General features: G+C 39.4%; 1 protein-coding gene across 1 annotated transcript in view; it reads right to left on the reverse strand.

Annotated features, from left to right (window-relative positions):
- ADAMTSL1 (ADAMTS like 1) overlaps positions 1 to 16,970 on the reverse strand; it is a 908,570-nt gene that overhangs the window by 623,824 nt on the left and 267,776 nt on the right. The gene's annotated exons all lie outside the window — the stretch shown is intronic.

Here is a 16,970-nt window from a genome sequence, read left to right on the forward strand (position 1 = left end):
ACTCACAGATGTAAGAAACAAACTGTTGGTTACCAGAGGTGGCTCAGGGTGGGGAGGGGCCAGAGAACCTATGGGATTAACAGGTGAAAAGTTCCCACTTTCAAAATAAATTAAGTCACAGGGATGTAATGTACAGCATAAGGAACATAGTCAATAATATTATAATAACTTTAATAATAATTTTGAAAATAATTGAGCCCAGTAACTGTAAAACATCTATTAGAGATGAAATACAAGTGACACTGGAACACTTTTTTGAGGCTAACTCAAAGCAGAATGAGAGGACATAAATCCATCATTGTATTTGTTTAAAAGTAATAACAATGAAAGATAAGTTTGTTTTGGAAACACAAATTCTGAGAACTGTAAAATTATATCCTAAGAAATCACTGTGTATTTTCATTTTCACCTTTCTTAGTTCTGAGATCAATTAAACTGGTAAATCATATTTCTCAGAGTACTATAGTGTCTATAATTATAACTGATGCTTAAAGTCTTTTGATGATTTTTAAATTGTTTTAAAAGAATAAAATCAGTGTTTATATACCACCCGAGGCAATAATTCTGTCAGATCTCATTAACAAAACAAGGCTGAGCTTGATCTCTTTTTGGAAGAGAGCCCTGTGACGAGATGCAAGGCGTGTCCACAACTCCCGCTGGTGCCTCCATGTGGATTTGGTTCTACTCGCCTCCTTCTGTGGGAACCTTATGAAATGATTTTGTTATAATGATACTTGTTGCCTTTCGTCTGTTTTAATGCCGAATTCTAGTATCAGGCCAGTCGCACTCATTACCCTGGTGCTACCACAGATAGTGAATAAAAATGAGCAGAGATGTTCTTACCCCCTTATTCTAGAACAAACAAACAAGTCTGAACAGATGGTGCCTCTCAAGTCCTGTATTAGAGTTATCAGCCGGGACAGTCACATTGCTGGCTTGGAGACTGCTTGCTTTACCATAGACAAAAGAGTCTCCACCTTTGTAAATTTCTGGTTAAACCCAAACATGACATGATGTGCAACAGAAGACTTCTGGCAAATCAATCTCTACATGTTCAGGTGGGTCTATCTGGAAGCAGTATGATATGATGCTAAGTCAGGAGGCTTAGGAGTCTCACCGATCTGTATCTATCTGCTTGCTAGGCATAGAAGTCCCTGGACTTGTCAATTTTCTCAAGTGTGTATTGTACCCCTACAGAGCATAGTTTAATGAATACATGACAAAATTCTGAACAGCAGTGAGTCTGCAGGAGACACTAAATAGCATTCTTAATATTGCTATGTGTTCTAATTAAAAGGTTCAGAGATGATATTTAGCATTCAGCTCAAGATGACAGGACCTCAGATTCTCCCACTTACATTTATATAATAATTCAGTAAGTTCACCTTTTTCTTCTCTTTCCCCCTCCCCCACAAAATTACTTCTTTGTTTCTTTTGGTTATGCTGAAGCTATGGAGGACACAGAAGCCTTCTGTTCTTCTCAGTGCTATTTCTAACATAAACATAGGGCAAAGACAATTTTCTGACCAGATTCTTTCACTGAGAATGTCTGTCTGTGGAGCTCAGGCCAAATCTGAGACACACTTGGCATTAGCCACCTCGGATCTCATGGGCTCACGTCATTCTCATTTCCCCGAGACTAACCTTTCAAAATAGTCTGTACTTGCCCTGCCCTTGATTTTCTCTTGTGTTTTTCTATCTTCTTGTAGGTGAGCTTGTGAGTTGCCTCATATTTTTTTTAAATATATATGTGCATAAAGATATAATCAGGTGTGTTTTATTCTTTTGAGGGGTTGGCTCTAAGACCTTATGTTTTATGTATTCCAGGTCTGAAATTTCTGTTCTAATCTAGCATTTATCCTGAGCCTAGGCTTGTTGGTATGGTTATCTGCCTGCTTTTACAAACTCTTCAATTACACAGGCCCTACATTCTTTAATTATCATTTAAGAGACTGAATACCTTTGTCAAATCAACTTACTACCCTGAAAGGAACTTGGAAAAGGTACCAACAGTGTCACCAGATTCAGCCTGGAACTCATGTCCAGGAAGAAGTGTTGCCAGGTGAATGCAGTCCCTCCCCCATTCTCTTAGGGTCCCCCAAGAGGCACCCCAGGGGTGAGGTGCAGCCAGAGGTAGGAGGAGGGTTAGGTTTTAACAGTAAGCCTGCAGCAACGTTTGCTGTTCTCTCTTTATAGAGCAAGAATGGGCATGGCCTTGTGGGATTCATGAAAAGCTTGGACGCAAAGTCTGAGCTTAGATAGAACCTGGTCAGGGAAAAGCTGGGAAGGGGTGCTACCTGTCGTCTGGAGACTTGGTAGTTGAGAGCTTTGTCTACCATGAACACTGAGTTTGTATAGAACCACTGCTCTTGGGAGGCAGCATTCCTGGTTCCAGTTAGCTAATTTTTTAAGGCACGTTAGAAAGAGCTTTGGGGGTCATTTATCCAACAATATACTTATTTCTCTTACCCATCCATCCATCCATCCATCCACCCATCCATCCACCAACCCACCTAATCCACTCAACAAAAAATTGAATGTTTACTCTGTGCCAAGCGCTGGTAATAAAACAGATGAACAAACAAACAAAACAAAATTAGACAAGATATGATCCTGGCCTCCAAGGACTGCATTTAGTCTTAAGGAGAGAAGCATAGGGGCACCTGGGTGGCTCAGTGGGTTAAGTCTCTGCCTTTGGCTCAGGTCATGATCTCAGGATCCTGGGATTGAGCCCCGCATCGGGCTCTCTGCTCAGTGTGGAGCCTGCTTCCTCCTCTCTCTGCCTGCCTCTCTGCCTACTTGGGATCTATGTCTGTAAAATAAATAAATAAAATCTTTTTAAAAAAGGAGAGAAGCATATACACAAATGAATAAGGGGACAAAAGTGCTATAAGTGCTAACTTGTGATGTGTTCAGGGTATGGTGGAGACATTGAAGAGGATTCATTCATTCTACTGGCAGTCAGAGAAGCTGTTGTCTGGCTCTGACAAGGGAGAGGGTATCTTCACATTGGGCAGGAAGACAAATGTGGGAGACAGAATAACAATCTGGTGGGAAGAAGCTTAAAACAACAGATGAAGTCTGATGATGGGAAAAATGTGAGAGATAAGTAAAATATTTCAGGGATCATCATTGGTATGACTATGTAGTAGCTCCACAGAAGACTGAGGGGAGATATTAAATGAATATTGACATAAACTGATCTATAGGAAATCCCAAGCACTAGTTTAAGTATTTAACATGGATTACCTTCAAAACGATTCTTTCACCTTTATATAGCTTTATCTTTTTTTGTCCTATTGAATTAAAGAAACCAAGGAAACTATTTAATAAATTTCTCTGTCAAACAGGCTTAATATCTTAGAAGTAATATTTAAGCCAGTTCTATCTGAATCAACACTAAGATTTTTCCACTACAATATCAGGTTTGTCTGGAAAGTGCATGGATTTCATCTATTTATTTATAACCTACTTATTTCATCTACCATAACAATCACTATCACAATCCTGAGTAATATGGTCACAGCAAGTCATACTGAATGATTTTCTTATAAAATATTCTATTTAGGAAGTATATAAATTTTATATACAAAATTTGAAAAGAAGACATTCACTTTCGATAAATTAAGATGTGTCATATATTACAAGTACTTCATCTATATTTTTCACAACAAATTCTTGAAACAAAACAATAATATGGAAATTATTATTCCTATTTCACAGATGGAGAACCTAAAGGTAAGTACATTTTATAATAAAACCAGAGACAAAGATAATAAGTTGCAGAGCCAGGATTCATACTGAGGTCTTCAAGATCCCAAGCCCCACGTGCTTACGTATAATATATGAGAACAAGACTAGAGTAGGATAAAAATTGTATTCTTCCCATTACTTAATTAGAGTTTTTATACATATAAAATTAAACTTACTTAAAGTTTTCATACATAAAGCCCTGGCTAGTCCCTTAAATTCCTATTCTTACCTCGATAAAATAAGAGGAGAAGTTTTTTAGTCTATTTTTCCTTCTAAGGACATAATATTGTATAGTCTTTAGCAGGGAAAGAAGAGGCAGAGAAAAAGTGAAAGAGGAATGTTCTTAGGAACCTTCCAAAAATGTCTGGCAAAATCCAAGTTGACTCTCGTTATTAATGTGAGAATATCAGGAGAATACATGAAAGCAGCTAAAAAATGAATAATGATGAAAGCAACTTAGCATAACGAAGCATGTTCCCCTTAATCAGTGATAACTCAACATTATCCAACACAGTAGACACACTAGAAGGTACATGCCTAAATCATCAAATTTATTGCTCAAAGAGATTCCCAAATGGATACAGCCAAGCATTTCCTTTAAAAGGCCAATGTGCTGAATTCATTCCTGGACCAGATTTGACTCTCTGTGGGAAATCAATTTCTTTTCTCAAACTCCAAAACACCGTTTGATAAACTGTCTATGCTTTCAGTTAAAAAAACTGACATCTTAAGCTAGTGTACCAAGCAACACAGATGAATTTGCAGAGGGATACAATCAGGATTTTTTCCAGATTGGATATTTCAAAGCCTTAACAAGTTTCTCAGTGTTGCAAAAGGTCAGCAGAGGGGAAGACCAGAAGTCTAGCATTGGATAGTATAGTTTCTAATTCATGAAAATTATGTAGTTCTGAGGGCCACAATGTTTACTTCTGGAAAATAAAAAAAGCACATTGAAAGAGGACATCGTGGCTGTTCCTCTTTAATTAGTTCTTCTGTCTTATTTGCCTTCTATTTCTATTGCTAAGATCTCATGAAGAAAAGGAAAAAGAGATGATTATTTGTACCTACTACTTTTCAGCTGATACATAACTCATTTGGAAACTGGGCCCTAAAGCAGGACCCTATTAATTTGTTGCATTGTTTCGCTGAAAAGTAAAAGCACGAGAAGTTTAATATGTTACCTAAGCAAACAATTACCATAGCATACCATTCAAAGTCAAGTGATGTGTACAATAACCCATTTTGGCAACTCTTAAGTTAACTGACAGCACAGACCAACAAAGGACTTGTTTTCCTTGGTATAACTTATAGCAGTTTGGGATCATTATCTCTTAGATGTCTTCCCAGAATAAAATTCACATTTATCACAAAACACGAGTACTAATAAATATTTCAATGATATCTTGTATACTTTTTAAAGGAAACAATTAAAGAGATGTTGGCCATTAAAGAACTTGAAGTTACTTGATTGTTTTCTCTAAAAGTTTAACCAAGAATCTCTAAGGTGGCCCATCTATTCTCTTGGGCTACAATGGCCAGGTTTCTATAACTGAGCTTGAATACATCTATTCCATTAATATCTCTGAGCTTTCCCAGAAATCCAGTTTCAGGAAGTCATCTTTTACAATGAGGCCAAGAATAAAATACACATGTGCACACGCACACACCTCAAAATGCAAATCAGCTCGTGTTGTTTCTTAAGCTACTCAAATCAGTAGTTCATCTATTTTGCAGTCAATTGAATTTGTCTTGGGAGTGGGGAATATGGAAGGAAGAATGCAAGTCTGGAGAACTCAGAACCCAGGGCAGGTTACAGTCAATGTCCTAAAACATACAAATGTATTTGACTGATCCTAAATAGAAATGGAAAGTGATACAGGAATTGCTTTTTTCTCCTAAAGTTCAAAAGTGTGGTTTTCATTTCTCCTGGGACAATGGGAACCAGCCCAAATAGTTTCCAAGGATAAAAAGAGAAATGTATGGAGAAAATCACCCTAGATGGACATCTAACTCACAGTTTGTTAAACATCTTACCAAATGAACATAGGATTTTCATTTTAACAAAGAAAATAGAAATAGCCTTAAAGGGCATGGAGATAAACCATTTTCAAATGTGAAGCTAACTATCAAATAAAGATTGTAATTATTAGCTGTTTTGAAATTATAAAGGCCAAAGAAAACACCCCTGGGAGACACATCTCTGAGCAAATAAATCATTATTTCTTCAGAACCAACTTTTTTTTTTTTTTAAGATTTATTTATTTGACAGAGATCACAAGTAGGCAGAGAGGCAGGCAGAGAGAGAGGAGGAAGCAGGCTCGTTGCTGAGCAGAGAGCCCAATGCAGGGCTCAATCTCAGGATCTTGGGATCATGACCTGAGCCAAAGGCAGGGGCTTTAACTCACTGAGCCACCCAGGAGCCCCACAGAACCAACTTTCAAATTTTCAACCACGTCCCTAGAAGTAGTGAGATTTGGACTCAGGCAAGCTGTGTGTATTCCCATCTTGCTATTTACTAGCGTGTCCCTTAGCCCTCCGACCCTAGTTCCTCTTCCCTAAAATGAGGTAGTGGTGACCTGGTGGCCTGTTTCTCAGGTTGTCAGGAGGATGAAATGAAATGCAGGCTGGCCCATGGAAGCCCCCCACCCCCACCCCTGAGGCAGTCTTGATCCTTAACCACCGGAGGCCAGGTTATATGAAGGAACCGACCTGGAGACCTCCCCACTTGGCACTTGAATGCTGTCTGGAGGGGGGCACAGCTCCTGGAGGGCAGGGCCACTCCAAAGGTGAAGCACTGCTACACTCAAGGATGTGGACTGCACATATCATTCTTTGTTGGACCCTGCTAAAACCCCACCTCTCCAAAAATCCACAACATAAAAAAATACAAGTAATAATAGCTAAATTTTACTGAGTGCTTACTATATGCCAGGCATCCTATTCAGTGTTAGTATGTATTATGTAAAAGTACTATTATTTTCAAAGGACTGATGGGGTTACAAGTATTCCATGCATTCTTGTCTTGGACATTATGAAGAGGCCGGGTCAGTAACTCCAGAGATTAGGCTAATGTGTTACTCACCTCTTAGTGTCAAGTGCCTGAATCAGATGGCACCCTTGGTGAGGGAATCCTAGAAAATATGGACTTGGCTGTCATAAACAGAACACACACTGGAGAATGTGGGTATAAGGCAAGTCTGAGTGAGCAGCATGGAAGGGGAGTTGGAGGAGGGAAGAATGAAGAAGCAGATAAGAGAGGCATTGTTTTCCTTTGCCATCTGGCTCGGGGGCTGGGACCACAGCAACATGATTTTTCACAGTCCCTGACACCTGGGGCATGAGGTGTGTACACTGCCAGCGCTGATGGAAAAACACACAGAAAGAGGATGGGGAGGGTAACCTCTGTGGCAGGGAAAGCAAGATTATTGCTCTTCAGAACTCTCAGACCCCCCTGAACTCAGTGCTGCCTAGACCTTCATCAAGCCCCATCCCCTGGGGTAGGGGAAAGGGACAGTTGTGGTTAGAAAGCAAGACGTGCCAACGTTATCACCAGCCTGTGTCGTGGGATCCGTAGTGGTGGGTGGGGTCAGTAGGGAGAGAATAGTGTCTTAGAGGGAGCGTTTGTTGCTTTTGCTAAATTTCTATTCTATTCACCTCCTTTTACAAAAACTACTTGTTCTGCGGCCGACATTTTGAATGTCTTCTCTAGGATGCCATCTGCCTTATAATATGTTGAAATCTCTTATTGAAAAAAATCATCTGATTCTGCCACTCGTGTCGGGTTTATTTCCCTTTTTACTTGGCCTGAGGAGGAGAATAAGTCATCATTTCAGTACCTAAGTTCAAATGAATAGTCTTTTTTCCTCCCACACACCTGCCTTCTGAGCACCTTTTTTTTTTTTCCCAGTTACAGTTTAATTACTTCACCCACTATCCTCTTCATGAGGTTTATCAATCACATTTTTTAAATCTAGCAAAATCCAATAGCTCTTCTCTGCTATAATTATGGCTGCTGTTATGCTCTCTAGCAACAAGTAGTAACCGTACTTACTCAATATTGAGTTATATATATATATAGTAATTTTTTTTACTCAATACACTGAGTAAAGGGGACAGGTAGGGAATCACAAAGCATACTCTCCAACCTCGCAGAATATGGGAAAAGCTAAGGGAGTTCAAACAATTTTAACAGAGTGATTGAAACAGTTAAGGGGTTGGTAGAAAAAGAAGAGGGATATTTAGTCCTTCTGGTAAAATTCCCAGGGTTATGGCACAGAGAGAACTGCTTTTCAAATCCCATGCTGGGGGTTTCAGTAAATGGTTAAAAAAAAAAAAAAATTGTATAAGTTGCTATGGAAGAGGACTGTCCAAACAGACCTGCTCCTTCTTTTGATACATGTGGCAGACTGTAATTCTGATTTTCCTTCCATTTATCTTTTCACTCTTCTATTTTTGGGACCCTCTTGCTTTTCGTTCCCTTCAACTACATTTGGACAACTGAAATCTGATTGGAAAATAAAAAGAACAGGAGTGGGGGTAGCAGTGGGGGAGGACCTTCATCCAAGGCAAAGAAGTTTCTCCCAGCAGCTCCATGACTGATAAAGGCACATCATTCCTGGGGTGCAGCAAACTGGAACTGCTCATCACCATTCCTTCTGTCCCTCATATTCTATGACCCAATGTCCCCTTGCTTTGCCTGCCATGACACTGATTCTGTGAGTCTCCTGCAATATCCTCACCCACTTGAAACAAGTCCTTGTTAATTCCCAGTTATCTGTCTTCATCTCACAACTCACAGGATCACCTTCTAAAAATCCTTTCAACAACTGAAAACAAACTCAGCTTTAGTGACTGGACAAGTCTACACTGACCCTTGAGGCTCGAATACAGTCTTGAGAATAGCTTGAATCTGTGGGGAATGTGCTCTGAGAGAAATAGAAAGCCCCAGCTACAGCAGCTTTATGTATTTTGTCCAACAAGAAACTCTGGAAAAGGCAATCCAGATCTGGCACAATGACTCCCACGCCACTGATCTTACTTCCCCTTAATTTCTTCGACGCATGAGGTCTAAATATTCATTACATCTTTCCTTTCCATGGTTAGGTAATTCCTGTGCATATTATATCTAATATTAAAATAGGAATTATAGAAAGCAGGAATCAGCTCCTTCAGGGTTTATGTTTAGTATAGTGCTTGAGGTAGATGCTGCGTAAGAAATGCATGCTGAATAATTGAAACCTCTTATGAATAGGGGTGTACAAATGATCTATGTTGGCCAAGCTTTTTCCACCTTTCTTTAGAGCCATGCATTGAATAATCTTCTTTACTTTCATATTTTCTTCTGTATCAATTCTTCTTCAACACAGTCCTCTAAATGTTTTTGTGGCCTAGTAAACACATAGCGCTGAACATTTGCTTTAAGTAATCCATAAATTATACAAGTAAAAGAAATTTAAAAATGTCTTCTCCATGGACCATAGGTCACTATCATTTACTGTAGAAGACCTTTGGAGAATGCTATAGCTTCCAAAATCTTATCTCTTTTCTTCAAAAAACATTATAAACATTATAAAAATCAAGTCATGAAAGGATCAGCAAGCTTCATACTCTCCACATTAGACAAACATGATAGGATGAATTTCTGGGTACCACCCCCCATCATATGTTCAAGTTGTATAATATTTGACCTGTTAATAATCATAATTCAGACAGTCAACCTGATATCATTTTAGTGCACTCGAAGAAACCAAAATATGAACAGTCCTTGATTGCATCAGAAAACAACTCAATTTAGAATCTAGTCTTCCTGATATGCACCAAGTGGTGGCCTTTTCTCCTTTCCTCCCTCCTTCCATTTCTTCCTTCTTTCCATTGTATGCATTTATTTGTGAGAGAGAGCACGCAACTATGAGTGGGGGGGGGGGGAAGCAAAGGGTGAGAGACATGTAGACTCTGAGCTGAGCAGGGAACACCACACAGGGTTTGAATTCATGACCCTGAGATCATGACCTGAGCCTAAATCAGAAGCCTAAACCCTTCACTAACTGAGCCACCCAGGCGCCCCCACGTGGTGGACTTTGCAATAACGAAGTCTGCGGAAACCGGTCTTACAGAAACATGGTTACAGATTTATTTTAAAATATAGAAGGATGAAATAGAGTAAGTCATTGTAAGAGTAGAAAGGGCAGCAACAAAGAACGCAAGTATTCCTATTAGAAACATTGAACAGCATTAATTAAACACAAAGACAGCAAGATGACAAAATAAAATGACCATGAAAAGCGCACCATTTTCAGTAAAGACTAACCTATCAATGTTAAACATCACGACTCTAATACTCAGTTTCCCTGATCACACGTGGATGTTACTTGCATTTATCATGGGGTCAGTTGTGCAACGATGACTCAAATAACAGTAAAGTTTGCAAGGCAAGATCCTAAGAAACTCTTTTTTTTTTAAGATTTTATTTATTTATTTATTTGACAGACGGAAATCACAAGTAGGCAGAGAGGCAGGCAGGGGGCAAAGCAGGTTCCCTGCTGAGCAGAGAGCCTGATGCGGGGCCCGATCCTGGGACCCTGAGATCATAACCTGAGCCAAAAGCAGAGGCTTTAGCCTACTGAGCCACCCTGGTGCCCCCTAAGAAACTCTTTTAAAACTGTCCTCTTTCAAAGCCTTTCTTCGAATGTGGTATTATAACTTCAAGAAATGGAGAGAGAATACGGGTATAATAAGATATTTCAAGAAAGGCCAGTCTCTGGAAGAATAATCTTCACAGAGCCCTCTAAGAATTGATGCCAGTTACCACAATTATTTGCAGCCTTAAGTGACATCTTAATAAGCAGGCCTGGAAATTCATGGGAGCTGGTTCTCTGTGTTGGCAACTGCATTTTAAGCTGGTAATTAGATTCAATGAAAAAGTCTTCCTGCCAAGGCCAGAGCCTTTCAAAAATCTTCTTTGAACTCAGGGTTGTGATGCACAGCTAAGACGCCCCGTTCTGGCCCAGGTAACGGGCCACTTTCTCCAGACTGTGGGCTGAACCTGCCAGGCCACGTTACTGAGGTTTGCATCTCCAGGGATTAAGGAAGAGTGGGCCAGGCCGGGTGCTCTCTGTTGGTGGAGGTGACACCAGTCTTCAAGCCCTGTTGTGTGGGCCTCCGAGAAAAAGCAGGACTGTCCTCCTGAGTGGGGAGGGAAGGAGATGGCCTGGTAACAGCAGGGACGCTGGAGCTCTGAGACACATCCACAGAAGCTCCTACTAGGGATTTTCTGAGAGTCATGGGAGGGAGGGATGAGCATACAAACTGATTTTTCCCCCCTTCTCATCCCCATCTGTCAGGCCAGATGAGTGCGGGGGGGGGGTGCGCCACCCAGGCAAAATATGGAGGCCTAGTCATAAGCATTCCTCACTGAACCCAGTCCCCAACTGGCACCTTCCAGCAGAAATACATAATCTAAATATTTCTTTTGGAGTCCTCTCCTGTTCCTCTCCTGTTCCCTTTACCGCTATAAAAACTATTCTAAGAGGATAATTTTCATCTGCTTATTTGTAACATCAGCCCAGATTTCATGTAGAAATCTGGATTATTTTGACACCTGCAGACAGGTTCACAAGAAAACACATGGGCTCATTTGCCTTAGGGGTAAGCGAGAGCACCACCCATGACTCTGGAATGACAAAGACATAGGGCCACCTCGTGGTGGACTGTCAGTCAGAACCCACCTCCCAGCCTTCCATTTATGAACACCAATGAGAAGAATGGGAGGTTGGGGAAAACTAAATACAATAAAATCATTTAAAAAATTAATATGAAATAATTCTTTGGGTCAAATTTCAAATAATGATGGCAATTCTTCTGCAGTATCCTCCTGGTTAATTTATTTAATGGGCTCAAATCTAGAGAACACTGTCATAGACTAAGAGCCAGTAGTTAATTCTTATCTTGTAAATAGATGAATTCTCTCCCTGTTTGGGAACAATCAATAAAAGCCTGGCTTGAAATCTGGCTGAAATAGCCACTCTAATGAACAAAATAAAGGACAAAATTCAGACGGGCATAAGAACAGCGCTCTGTGTAAAGTACAGAGTGGGCTGATCACAATGACAGCTCCTAATCTTCCCCCCTGAAAAGTGACTTCCACGGAATAAAGTCAGCTTACATGGATTTTCCATTTAAATGGTCAAGGATTAAAAGGAGCCGGTGGGACAAGCGTAACTCATTCCTGTAACATTCCCCTTAAAATACACATACACATCATGCTATCCTTATAAAAATAAGCTGGCTTCTTGTTCACTGGAATTTAAAAGCAAAAGCTGACACTAAACCGTTTTGATGAATGTATGACATAGTTGGAAGACTAGGCTGCACTTCATTTTCCTGAATTTCTGAGCTTCTGTGACTATCCTACCACGTTGGGCAATTTGCAGTGCTGGAACCCCTCAGCGGTTACTTATACAAAAACAGACATTTCATTTGAAACCTGACCAGGCTCATTCCTCTCCTAGCTCAATTCATTATGACAACCTTTAATTGGGCGCGCAGCCAAAATGCGGCCCTGTTTAATAGGCTTGTTTCAGTGTATCCCATAGACTACTATGCTTATTGGGCATAGTCATTGAGAATGATTTATTGAATAATACTTGATAAAGAGAGGGCACAAAACCTTTCAAAGGGTGGTTCTTGGAAAGCTTAAAAGTCCACTAACTAGCTTGCATTAAAAAAGAAAGAAAGAAAGAAAGAAACCTGAGAAGTTAAGAAAATTCATATCTTACCAAAGAGTTCCATGACTGAATTGTAACCATGTCTAATTCTGAGGGTTTAAAGAGTTACATCCTAACAGAAATTAGTTGATATCAGGCTTTTACTCTAGATAGTCATAGGGAGCTGTGTACATGGGGAAGGAGAAAGATTATCTATGAATCATACCTATAACTTGTTTTATTGATTTAAAAAAAAAATTAGAGGAAAAAAGGCATTCCAGCCTGTCCTTTGAAGTTACATAGAAAGGATTTCTTGGGTTTACAGTACTTGGTTCGATAGAAAGACTTGTATTTGGTTGGCAGTTATCTCAAGAAAAATATTATCTAGACATCACCTCGCCTATTCTAGAGCAAGCTGAAATTAATGGGGGAAGTTTGCTGCTTTGTACACTACACTGGCAAAATTTACCTAATAATCGTGCTTTGTAAGTTAATGAAATATCAAATCAATCTTCAATATGGCCATTCACAGCCATTTCGAGAGCAATTTCCTCCAGGACCTCGCTCAGAACAATGTTCTTGTGTCACTCACCCCTGGCCCCCGTTGGGGCAATACACCTCTCAGCCTGGCCACTGCAGAGTGGAACTAATTCCTTCCTCTTAACGCCTCTCTCCAATTAGCTGGTGGGAAATAGAAATGATTTACTTAAGAGACAGCTTTTCCTCTTACTCAAACCTATTACCATTCTCATCCAAGCATCACTCAGCTGCTAATTTTCTTGAGAAGTTGTACTGTGCAGGGGAAAGAGCACGGAGTTGCTAACACAGTGACGTAAGCAAGTTATTTAACCTTCCGATGCCTCAGTGTCCTTACTTGTCAAATAGAGTTCATTTCTGCTTTCTACTCTTACTGCAAAGATTAAGTGCCAAAAGCATGCTAGCAGCACACAGGGTTGCCTGGTTCATAGCAGTGTCCTGTGAATTACTGTCATCGTGTAATAGGCAAATAAACAGATAAATAATTATAAAACAGTGTCATAGAGCAACCACAAAGGGTAGGTACAAGATACAGTGAAAGCACCAAGGAGTGTTAAACCATGCATCGTCTCTATAATATCCCTGACAATTTGTCACCAGAGACCATTAGGACAGATTTGACAAAAAACAAACAAACACACAGGGTTGCCTGGTTCATAGCAGTGTCCTGTGAATTACTGTCATCATGTAATAGGCAAATAAACAGATAAATAATTATAAAACAGTGTCATAGAGCAACCACAAAGGGTAGGTACAAGATACAGTGAAAGCACCAAGGAGTGTTAAACCATGCATCGTCTCTATAATATCCCTGACAATTTGTCACCAGAGACCATTAGGACAGATTTGACAAAAAACAAACAAACAAACAAACAAACAAAACAAACAAAAAAAAACCCACCAAAACCAACAACAACAACAAAAAAACGAAACACACACACACACACACACACACACACACAAAATAACCCACAAAAAAACCCAAAACCAAACCAAACCAAAAAAACAAAAAAACCCCACACACCTCATGGGGCAGGCAGATCTACTTATTGCAATATTTTCCCTTGAAAACAAGTCTTTAAATTCTCTAAAAATGGCCTGCCACTGTTTTTCACATTCCTTCCCTTTCTCCTCCAAGATCAAATACTTTCAAGTTTTCATGGTCAATGAGAAACCAACAGAAAGACCCTATGGGCTTTAAGTTCCCCAGAAGTATAATTCTACCACAGTGAGAACGGCCACGCCAACCAGTCCCCAGTGACTGTTCATGCCTAGGGTTCAGAGGCAACCTGAAGGATGTTCTCTCAATAGCCAAGAATAACACAATTAGAGACTTTTACAGGGTGGGTGGGGGTGTGAGGGACGGCAGAGGTAAGAAGAGTGCCAGCTATCGATGATCCTCCGTAAACAAGTTATGAGCTTTCCCAGGTCTTTTTAATTTTTGGGGGGGATCATATTGTATTCACCCTGTGCTCCCTTGTGCCTGCTGTAGGAATGCATAATTGAATGGCTTTATCCCACATTACACACACTCTACAGTATCTATCAAAATCTCATGTTCTTTCATGTCAGTAATATAAGCAATACATATTTCAGAAATGTATAAGTGACATTTAAACAAACTTATTGAAATACAGGATGAACACACTGCTTAATTACATACAATATATTCTTATTTCTTGCATAACGACAATAAGTAACATTTCTTTGAGTTAAGCAAATGAGCTCCATGTCTGCTGTAGAATGAGAGCTCATTTTCCATCCTTCCTCCCTTTCTCCTTTCCTTTCATCCATATTTATTTAAATTTATTGGACAATTTTAAATGACAAAGTTACTCTTTGATCACAAGTGAAAAAACTCCAGATATTAAAAAAATAAAAAAGTAGTCAGAAAGCCCTGCTTTTCTCAGGTAGTAGCGTCTTCTTTCTCTCTGTTTATATAAATGTACACAGATTTTTAAATTTATTTTTATTTTTGGTCCAACACAGGGGTCATATTATAAACATTTTTGTATAAACTTATTATTTTGTTTATTAGATTTAGATATTTAAACACTTCAGATCTTTAAAGGATTTTAAAAATGAATAATCCCCAATATGAACATAGGGATAGGCCATGTTTAAACTTTGCTCCTTTTTTAGAATCTAATAATTTTTTAAAAAAGAGGAACCATATTTTACACATGAGTTAATTAGCTCCAGGGCTCTAGACACAAGGATGAAGATCATGTTTGTACAATCTTCTAGGAGAAATGGACTCCTTCTAGGAGAAATGGACTAAGAAGAGTTACTAGAAAGAGGTTGATGACAAGGATTTCCTCACTTACCTACAACTCTGCATGGGCAGAGAGCAGTTCCCTAGGCCTGTGAGAGAGTTAAAATACCACTCCAGATGTGAGTCCCTAAGTAGGAACCTGACACCGCTGCCTATCAAAAGGCAGTGTGGTGACTCAGAAGCACATTCCCTCTTGGGAGAGGACCACTGCTGCTTATAAGTAAGTGGTAAGCTAACATCAAAGTACTCCAGAGTAAGAATGGGATTTAGACAAAAGTCTGGTCTCAGTCCTGGATCCACCATTTACCAGTTATGGGACACTGGATAACTGTGTTCTTCAATAATCCATAGTGTGCATGTACGCATGCACACACTGCAAAGCAGTAAGAATCACTGACGACATGACATGCTGATAAAACCTACCTCCCAGGACAGCAAGAAGATCAAATGATCACCTGCCATGAAAAGTACTTTTAGAAACTGAAATGCAATCCCATGTTCAAATTATATAAAGAGATTCTTCTCAAGACATTTCATCTTATAGGTTTCATAAACTGTTTAGATGGGTTCTTTTTATTTTTTTTTTTTTGGAAATTGACACCATTTGAAAAACTACTGCAACAAAATTTTCTTAAAAAGAGTCTGTCAAAGGGGTAGATAGTATAAAATCTACATTTATGTAGAGACTATTACCCCTATTTTACAGTCGGCAACACTAAATCCCAGACAGATGACATGGCTGTTGTGGGTCTGAGCTGGAACTAGCTTACCCGGCCTTACCTTTCTGCACAATCCAGGGCATTTCCAACATTTACTCACACTACCTCTTCCTACTCCAAACCTCACAAGATGTAGAGAAGATCATGAAAAGTAAACCTCAAGTGGATTTATGGCACAGCTATACAAATATGCATCAAGTTTGGGCCTTTTAAGTAAGTATTAGATAGTAGTTGTTTCCCTTATGATCTCTTCCACACACCAAGGAACCTCTCTCCCTCTCATATCCTACACGCCAAAGGGAAGACCAACCTGTGGTCCACCACTGCTATCAGCATTCTTTATTGTTTCTAATTCCAGCTTGGAAATAGAGGCCATGCTGTCCATTGGCTATGTGGAAATAAGTGATACTTGAATTTTAAGCTCAAGTGTTTATTTGCAACTTAAAATTCAATAAACATTCTGGCATATCATATTGGGAGAAAGGCACATGTAACTCTTTGATTGTAAGTATTTTGTTATTTTCTGATTTCTTTGACTTAATCCTAGGATAAATATCAAATTCTCAGGCAATTTCGATATGGATAATTCTGTATCCATGGTCAAACGCATCCAATGCTAGGTCAATGATTATGAAATTTGTTTCACAACTGTATTACATAGCTCTCTACCTTCTTGAGCAGAATGCGTTTCACACAATACACTGCTGCTTGTGGACTCAAAGTCATCACTATGAATGCCATTTATTGTTCAATTATGTTTTCAGTAATTATACTGGTGTATGAGGCTACTGTTTTCCATGCTATGTTGGCTCAGATAGCAATGTGACTTTGGGGGGCTCATATCTTTTGTTCTTATATTTTGTATGTTTTATGTTCTTGTATCTATTGTCTCCTTGTCAGTTGTCTCTTCTCTTCTTGCTATTAATACCTCAGTCAAGTAGCAATATCTCTCATTAATCGTTTAAGAAAGCAGTTGTGTTAGTT

Source organism: Mustela lutreola, chromosome 12, assembly GCF_030435805.1.
Source record: "Mustela lutreola isolate mMusLut2 chromosome 12, mMusLut2.pri, whole genome shotgun sequence".
Lineage (NCBI taxonomy): Eukaryota > Metazoa > Chordata > Mammalia > Carnivora > Mustelidae > Mustela > Mustela lutreola.